At 36.9% G+C, this 8,996-nt stretch overlaps 1 pseudogene across 1 annotated transcript in view; it reads right to left on the bottom strand.

The window, feature by feature from the left end:
* Positions 1–6,614, bottom strand: part of LOC149214631 (uncharacterized) — a 38,174-nt pseudogene extending 31,560 nt beyond the window's left edge. Inside the window, exons 1-2 of the transcript XR_016250926.1 lie at positions 4,729–6,614; positions 4,496–4,586 (exon numbers count right to left, since the gene is read on the bottom strand). The product of XR_016250926.1 is annotated as an uncharacterized LOC149214631 (transcript). The remainder of the gene's footprint in view (positions 1–4,495; positions 4,587–4,728) is intronic.
* Between the last annotated feature and the right edge of the window lie 2,382 nt (positions 6,615–8,996).

The raw sequence follows: 8,996 nt of genomic DNA on the forward strand, positions 1-8,996 counted from the left end.
CTTCCTCGCCGTTCCTGAATGCTTTTGCATCTGCTTGTAACTTTTTATCTATTTTATATATAAAAAGTTCGTTTTTTTCTCCGGAAGAAAAAAAAAAGTACCCTGTTGTTTTATTGTTGTGTAATTAATTTCCTGAGAAGGAAATATAAATCCTCCTTAAACTGGTTTGCCCCATTGTAGGGTTTATCCAAGGTCTAGCTGACCAAAAACCACTGTGTAAACTTTGTGTGAGCTTGTGTTATTTCTTCTTTATCAGCTGAAAACTAAATGGAGTAGAATAGTTCTGTATGTTTTGAGTTAATTAGCATTATCAGTTTTTATATCAGCTAACACTTCGAGGTTGTGCACATTAAACATTATGCTAATTCCTTGAAACTAGGTGGGCTACAAAATTGTAAAAAAATTCTACATAAGGCACAAGAAGTTCATCTTTCATGGTGTAAACTCCAACATCATGGCATGTTTCTTGAAGAAAATCAAAAAATAAAATTATTTGGCTCAAGTTACATAAGCTCCACACCCTTTACTCTAGGACAAGCTTCAACATATTAGCCAAACGCTTATTGAAAATGAATTTAAAGAAACCATAAGGTAAATACTTAAATGCCAATCTACCTTCCAAAATCTTGGATTATGTTGAAAATGATAGCAAGAAAGGGTTCCTTGATTTGTGCCTTAATCAAAGGGACCTCAACGAGTTCTTCCTTAGCATGCTCGAGTTCCTATAAGTTAGGAACCAATTCCTGTAAGTTAGGAGCTAATTCCTATAAATTATGATGAATTCCTATGATTTAGCATGAGTCGATATAAATTAGGACAAGTTCCTATAATTTAGGATCAGTTCCTAAAAGTTAGGGGGAGTTATGAAGCAGTTAACTAATGTGCATAAGTGGAAGGTCAAGTTTATTGTCTTGTAGTGCGAGTTAATTTGGAAAAACGACAAGTCACCGAATATCAAGTTCTAGAATTGAGATGAGACGAGTTGCATGAGTTAGTTAACTCTGTTAACTTATCAATCACAAAATCAATTCCTAAAATATAATTTGCTAGACTTAGCCATTCGAATTGTTTATAAAGAGGACGCAGGCACAATTGTAATCATTCTTCTTGAGCACAAGTATTGTGCATGAGCTTGTAAGAGTAACAAGAACAAAAGGAGCTTGTGTGAGTATTGAAGAATGAAGAATTGCCTTTAGAATGCGCTAGGAAATAGGGTCTTATTTCCTAGGATTTGCGCAAGGATTTCAGAGCTCATCCAGGCAAGGCAAGAAGGCAAGCAGAGCAAGGGTCTGACAAATTGTTTCAAGCTTAGTTCAAGCAAGGAGAGCATTGTATTCTCTATTGAAATTATATTGTATTGTAAGGGATCTATTGCTTATTCTTCTTCAATAGTATTCTCAATCAAACAAAGGGTTTTCCCAATTGGGTTCCTAGAAAAATTGTGTTGTTGAATTGTGTGATTGTGTATTTATTTATGTTTCTACTCCACTGCAAAAATAAGTAGAGAAATTATGTGTCTATATGAAAACAAATTAGTTTCAAATTGTTTATATTAATAGTTGCAAAACTTCGTGGATTTTCTACAAATTATAAGCCCAAGTGGGCTAGATGCAATGGTGACCACTGGCCAATGTTCAATTCTCATTGGGGCTTTTCTGCCCTATTTATGTAGCCACGTCGGCACCTAGAGGTAGTGGTTTAATGCTTGAACTTTGCATTGCACTACCCATGCACACATAAGCAGATCAAAGCCCACCCCCAAGTCCTCCAGGTCACCCATTTTGAGTTCACTACCTATGCTCTAGGAAGCACTTTGCTAGGACTTTATGTTACATGCTTTGCCTAGGCTAGGGCTTTACCTAACCACCTCATTGTCCTCATGGCTCCTTCCTCTTCTTCATCTGTTGTTGCCAAGGTTTTTGGTGCATTCCTCATAAATCCCTCAGTTTTTTCAAGAGTAAAAATCTTTGTTTTGTCAATTCTTCCTTTAGCCCTTGTGAGTGGTACATCTTTTAAGCAGGCCCTCATAGCTCTGCGCTTCGTTGTTCTCATAGCTCCTAAAGGTCGCTTTTTAGTTGAAAAGGTTATTGTTTTTCCAAAAGTTTCTCATGCATTGGTTTGCAAATTTCTTGTGTTTTGGTGGTGGCTCTCAGATATCCATCCTCTAGATTTCTCAAACTTGGAAAACTTCTCTTCACAAGAAAGCTGTCATTTAGCCATATACTCAGGTTTTGTCATCGTGACATTTGATTACACAAATGATAGAGCATGTTCTTCAATCAATACCTTGAGTTTTGTTAAAATTTCAGACAATGGTAAGCAACTTCTGCACTAATGCATAATGCACAACATTCAATACTGCAACTATCTTCTATTTACCAAAAGAAGGAAAATTACAGTTATAGCTTAGAACTTAAACTTGCCCACCAACAAAATGGTGAGCTCCGGATCTCTTTCATTATACAAGAGACTGAGGGAAGACACAAGGTATATGGTCACATGCATGAAGCACCCAATGTGACTCAATCCAATCTTAACCATCCTACATGCATATAAGTGCCAAGAGGATAACTGTCACATGTATGCACACTCCTCCTTGGGATCTAAGCCCTCCTCAAGTTGTCATGAAAGCACCCTAGAAGTCCTAGGGGTATGCACCCAATCTAAAAATGATAATCCATGCAAAAAACAAACTCCGAAATATAAAGGTAACTAAAGTGATAAATCTGAACAGCAATATAATTCTGGAATTGTTGTAAGGTTGATGCATGCATGCAAGCGTCCGCTCCATATCTCTCATACATAACTGTTGTGCACCTCATTTATTCCACCAGAGCTGCACCCTCATACACACTGCCCTCTCTCTGCTGCTGCGCACAGGAACCAAGAACAATGAAGCTGGAGCACCATCACTGCGGGACAAAACTAACTGAGCAACAAAGGTAAAAAATTAATAGGTTTATGGGTAAAGAAGGCTTGTGCCTAAATAGTAGTAAAACCATGGTCTCCACTTTTTTATCCCTCCCCAGGCTTTTTCATCAACAACACTATAGGTAAGGTTGCTAAAGCTGCCATTGCATTTCTAGGGACATAATCCCTAACCTCCATAGATAACGCTTTTGGAAGATTTCACTTTTGTGCCCCAAAAACCAATAATGGACTGATCTCAACTTAATCAAGTTTGTGCACACTGCATTGAGATGGACTTTGCTTCTGGTTTGCCAGAAGACATCATAATAGGGCTTAAAAGTGGCAGGCATGACCTGGAAGCAAAAGCTCAAGTATGAACAGGTGGCCTTCAAGTGTAGATCTTGCTCTTGCTTCAAATATGGCCATTTAGCATCTTCTTGCCAAAAGGTCGTGAAGGGTGAGGATGGAAAGACCATTAAAAAGAAAGAGAAGCAAGGAACCTAGTTGGTGGAAAGGAGTCGAAGATCACCACTAACTTATTGAAGTAAAATAATGGGCAACATAAGCTGGAGCTAAGGTGGAGACGAATCCAATGTTCATGGCTCCAATGTCAAAGGCCCCTTCCCTGCCTCTTCCCTATGAAGAAGAGACACACGGATAATGGATTGTTGCGAAGAAGCAAACAGAAAAAAGCTATAAAGAGATAGCTGAGAAAAGTGAACAGGTTTCATCCGACATGAGTCTCATGGAGAAGCTTCTCAAACAGAAGGTAGCCCAGTTTGTTGATTGCTAAAGGATGGGAAAATAGATGCGATCTTTAAATTTATTTTTGTCTCTTTGTCACGTTCTCCTGTAGCAGTTCACCCACCAGGTATAACTGAGGCTAAATAATGTAACTCTTTTTCTTATCTTATATAGCTTTGACTATAGTCCTGGCTTCTTTTCTAGCTGACCCACAAAACAAGACTAATCCCTTAGCCACATTGCTTGGGCTTCTACAGAGGTGGAGGATTTGCCCAGACAGCCAAAATTGGCTGGAATCCGGGTGAAAAAAATTCAAGAAATCTTTCAATAGCAGTGTTTGAATCATGTTTTTGATGGTGGAAATGAATTCAGCACCATCAAAAACGTATGGGGAATCCAAAATCTTGAAAATTGACAACTTTAACCTTGATTTACAAAAATCCCTGCCAGATTTTATCAAAATATTGCCGGAAATTCTATGATTTTCAGGGCAAAAAAGCATCCCTGCCGGATTTTATCAAAATATTGCCGGAAATTTTGATTTTCAGGGCAAAAAAGCAGTCTGGTTAGACTACTGCCATTGCTTGTGGTCCGTACCAAAGTGAAGAAAAAACAGTAAAATTGCATAATATTGACAACCGTTTAACCAAAAAGTTAATGCATTAAAACAAAGTGTCAGATTTTTATTCTTTCGCAATTGCTGGTCAGCTATACGTGGGACTCAAACTCAGACAATATAGACTGATCAGCAATCAAGACTCAGAAATTCCAAATAGAGAGGTATATTGCCATTAGGCATGCCAGAAAAGCAACAGCAATCAAATAGATAACAAGGAATTACCTTGGATGAGGTGGACCAGAGGGCAAAGTGCTATCAAATCAGATGCACAAAATTTGAACTCCTTTGATAACCCTTGACCAGAGAGAATAAACTGAAGGAATTACCCAGATAGATGAGGTTTCTTAAAAAACTTTGGAGAATTTTCCAACACAGAATCAGCTACAAAATCTGGCAAGCATAGGTACTACTCTCAAGCAAACCCTTGACCAGAAAGAATAAACTGAAGGAATGACCTAGATAAACGAGGTTGCTTAAAAAACCCCATTGAATTTTTCAACATATAATATGCTACAACATCTGGCAATGATTTCCAGTTTAACATGTAATCGAAAATTTGATATGCTTCAGCCACTTTCCCTGCCCTACAAAACGCCTTAAGAAATGCCGCATAGGTACCACTCTCAAGATAACCTTGACCAGAGAGAACAAACTTGAAGGAATTACCTCGAAAAACGAGGTTTCTTGAAAAACTTCAGAGAATTTTCCAAAACAGAATATGCTACAACATCTGGTAATGTTTTCCTGTTTAACACGTAATCAAAGACTTCATATGCTTCAGCCACTTTCCCTGCTCTACAAAGTGCCTTGAGAAACGCCGCATAAGTGCCACTCTCAAGATCAACTTCCTTCGACTTCAGCACCTCATACAGCTTCAAGGCCTGATGTAAGTGCTGACACATACAAAGGCCATGCATAAGGGTGTTGTACGTGCAACCATCAGGCTGACACACAGATTGTTCCATTTCCTCTAACAACGCAAGAGCTCCCATGGCGTCGCCTTTTCTACACATTCCATTCATAAGTGAAGTGTAAGTAATGACATCGGGAGAATGCCCTTTCCTGACCATGAGCTTCAGAAACTTCTTGGCTTCATCTATTTTCCCAGCCTTGGACAACCCAAATATGAGAGTATTAAATGTTACGACATCAGGAGCACACCCCTCTGCGTCCATCTTCTTGTAAACTCCAAGGCTTCATTGGTCTTATCGATTTTACAGTAACCCTTCATTAGGGTGTTGTATAAGAAGCTATCAGGCTTGCACCCAGACTCTAACATCTCATCCAACAAATTTCTTGCTTTTCTCATATGTTTGCCATTGCAGAGAGCATCCATCAGAATGCTACAAGTGACAATATCAGCCTTGCAATTTAAACCCGTCTTGCAGTTTAGACCCTTCATTTCCTCCAGAAACGTATATGCTGTGTCAATCTTCCCAGCCTTACACAAATGCCTGATGAGAAAATTGAGAGTACTCATATCTGGATTAACAACATATCTCACCATTTCAATAAAAATATTGCAGGCTTCTTCATCTCTGCCTGCATTACAGAATGCACGAACTAACAAACCAGAAGTGACATGATCAGGTGCACAACCATCATCAATCATCAGATCTAGTATATTTTCAATACGACCCACATGACCTAATTTGCTGGGTTCACCGAGCAAAACATTAAAAGTCACTGTATTTGGTGAAAATCCACCCTTCTGTTTCATGTGCTGAAGGAGGCTCAAGGCATCTTCAACTCGTCCAGCCTTTGCAAACCCATTAATCACTGTGTTGTGGGTAGAAGTATCTGGGATGAAATTACTACGTACCATTTTGTCATACATTCGCTTGGCTTCAGTAACCCTGGTCTCATTCAAAAGCGCATTAATGACGTCCTTCTGCGATCTTTTCGCATGTTGGTCTTTGTGTTTTGATCCCCTCGAATTCTCTGAAGGCAAATTACTTGTTGGCTCATCGAAATAGGGTTGTGGAAGTGCCGAAAAATGCGAGGAAATGACTCTCGTTAGGGTATTCTGATAAATTTTTACAGGGTATATAGATCTAATTCGTGCCATATATAGCTTTTCTCTCGTGTTTTTCTCCTGCTATGTTTGGTCAAAAAAATCTCAGAAATTTGTAGCAAACCTTTCAGAGAAGTGATCATGTGACGCTGTGCTTGACTGATCGCTCGTTCGGCCCGTCGCTCATGGTTCTGTCCCCGCGAAAGGAATCGAGTTGAGGTTTAAGGGAGGGTTTAGCAGCCTCTTCCCACTTGATGCCTTTAGCCATGATTCAATAAATATGATTTTCTGTTTAATGAAAGCTCTCTCATTCATTGGAAGCTAAGGATTGACAATTCGGGTAAAGCTTTTCTCGCTTAGCATTGGCATGATAGCTTTTAAGAAAGAATTATTATCCCATTCATTGGAAATTTAATGGAAAGATACATTATAAAAGAAAAATTATAATTATATATTTATTGAGTTTATATATGGTAAGTTAAATTAAAAATGGATCCCAAGTATGTTTTAAAATTATTTTTGTTTTTGTTTGGTTAAGAGTTTGTTTTCTTGAAATGTAAGGAGATGTAAGAAAAGAGAGTACTGCTCAAGACCGAGAGGTATCTGGCAAGAGTGAAAGTCTGTCTCTTTACAAACCACTAGCAAATTATTCCAGGTGGCGTGTTTTTCTTTGAATAATAAAGTGAGTGAAAGTCTAAAGTTGATGAGTCTGTCTCCATTTGTCTTAGGTTTTCCCACATGTAAAAAAAAAAAAAAAGTTAAACTAAGTTGAATTCGATTAGTTAAAAGAAATTTTAAAATTTATTAAAGTAATTACAATTTAAATATTAAATTAAATATTTTGAAAATTCGAAAATAATTTTAAAAATTTTTAAATTTTAAATCTTATTTTTTATTGGACATATATAACAAATGATCATTTGTATTTGGTTTTATATAGAATTGTCACAAATTACAATTATTAAAAAATATATGAAAAATCAAAAAATATAGTATCACCAAGTGTTTTAACGTGAAATCTGCCATAATAATATTTATCATCAAATTTTTATATAGTACACGCTAATATAATTTAAATTTAGGTTAATATAGTTTTTATCAAAAAATTGACTATTTTTGTTATGTCGAAATTGATTTTTTTCCATATTTTGTCATGAAATACAAGTTATTCCTTCCATCTTTCATTAGAAAATAGGCATTAGCTACTGAGGCCACACTTTTGCATAGAAAAATATTGATGAGTGATTGGAGACTTCCACAGTTTGTCATATTGTTAGTAATTTCCGGAATCATACTGTGTAAAATGTGTGATATGTCCAATGTTTCAGATGGTGACTCCATCCATCATGAGGGACCACAAAGAGCCTTCAACCATTTTTTTCTCAAAAAATCCAACCATAGGAGTGCTTAAGTCATTTTTTTATGGTAGAAACAGATTCAGCACCATCAAAAACCCTTAGGGCACCGAAAATCCTTATGCTTAACAGTTATAACCCATATTTCTCAAAATTTCTGCCTGAATTTTGTCAAAATCTTGTTGGAATTTCCACTTTACAGGCAAAATTGTTGCCTCGTTAGATTACTCTCTAGAAAATATGACATGGATATGCATCAATGAGCAATGAGAAAGTACGCCAAGAACCAAAATTATCTGACACGTGTATTATGTTTGATATGATATGTGGTTCGTACTATGAATACAGGTAACAACAATTGAAATACAATGTCCACCAAAAGGTAAGACGTGAAATATAAAACAAGAATTTTCTTTCCCCTTATTATGTCATTGCATAGCAGTGACATCTATGATCCATGGATTTGTATTATTCATATACATACAAAAAAATTGCAAAGAAAACCATGGAGTTACATAGTTCACCTTAGGATTTCATTTTTCTATGCAGTGGTCTTAGCACCACCGCCACATCAAAGCTACATAGCACAATGCGGTGGTGAGCTCTACCTTGGGGGTTTAAATTCTTTTTTCATTGTAAGGGCATACTGATTGTCAAACTATCACTCCAATGCACCCTTCAATATACATTGTACAAAGGAAAGATCATATCTGTGCACAATCAAAGATTTTTAGTATTCCCAAATCTAATTGTAAGTCCTGCCAATCTCCTTTGTACATTCACCAACAACACTTTTCAATTATTTAACGCATCGAGTGGTCAAAATTCATTAGTTTTGAGTTGCTATCAGATTGGCTTCACAAATTCTAATATTGGAATTTGAAATCGATGGTTTGATTATGTAAATTTGAAGTTCAATCTTCTTAACCATAGGGATACCCCCTCAATAAATTTGTTGTCAGAGGGACTCGCTTCAACGTTTGTATTGTTTTCTCACCATTGGAATTGGACTTCACTGCCTTTGGATGGATGGCAACACCAAGAGAGCACTTTGAAGAGATTCAGAAAACCAAGTTCAAAGAGAACCCTCTTACAAAAGAATTGCACCAAATAGTCAAACTTTTGTCTGCGGAATTATACAACAAACATGTTCATTTTGTTATAGTGCTAATTCAAGTGACTCATCATTTGGATTGAAAGTGCCAATCAAGCTTATCTTCTTTGTTTAGTATTTTTGTTATCATGATAATTTTGGTGACTTTGTTGCAGAATGGATAACAACTATGCACGAAATGTGAATTTGACGTTGGATTTTGTGTTTACGACTAAGGATGTCACTAGTGTGGCTGCCACT

Source organism: Pinus tabuliformis, chromosome 1_1 (genome assembly GCF_031772625.1).
Source record: "Pinus tabuliformis cultivar Carrire ecotype Pingquan chromosome 1_1, CPIR1, whole genome shotgun sequence".
NCBI lineage: Eukaryota > Viridiplantae > Streptophyta > Pinopsida > Pinales > Pinaceae > Pinus > Pinus tabuliformis.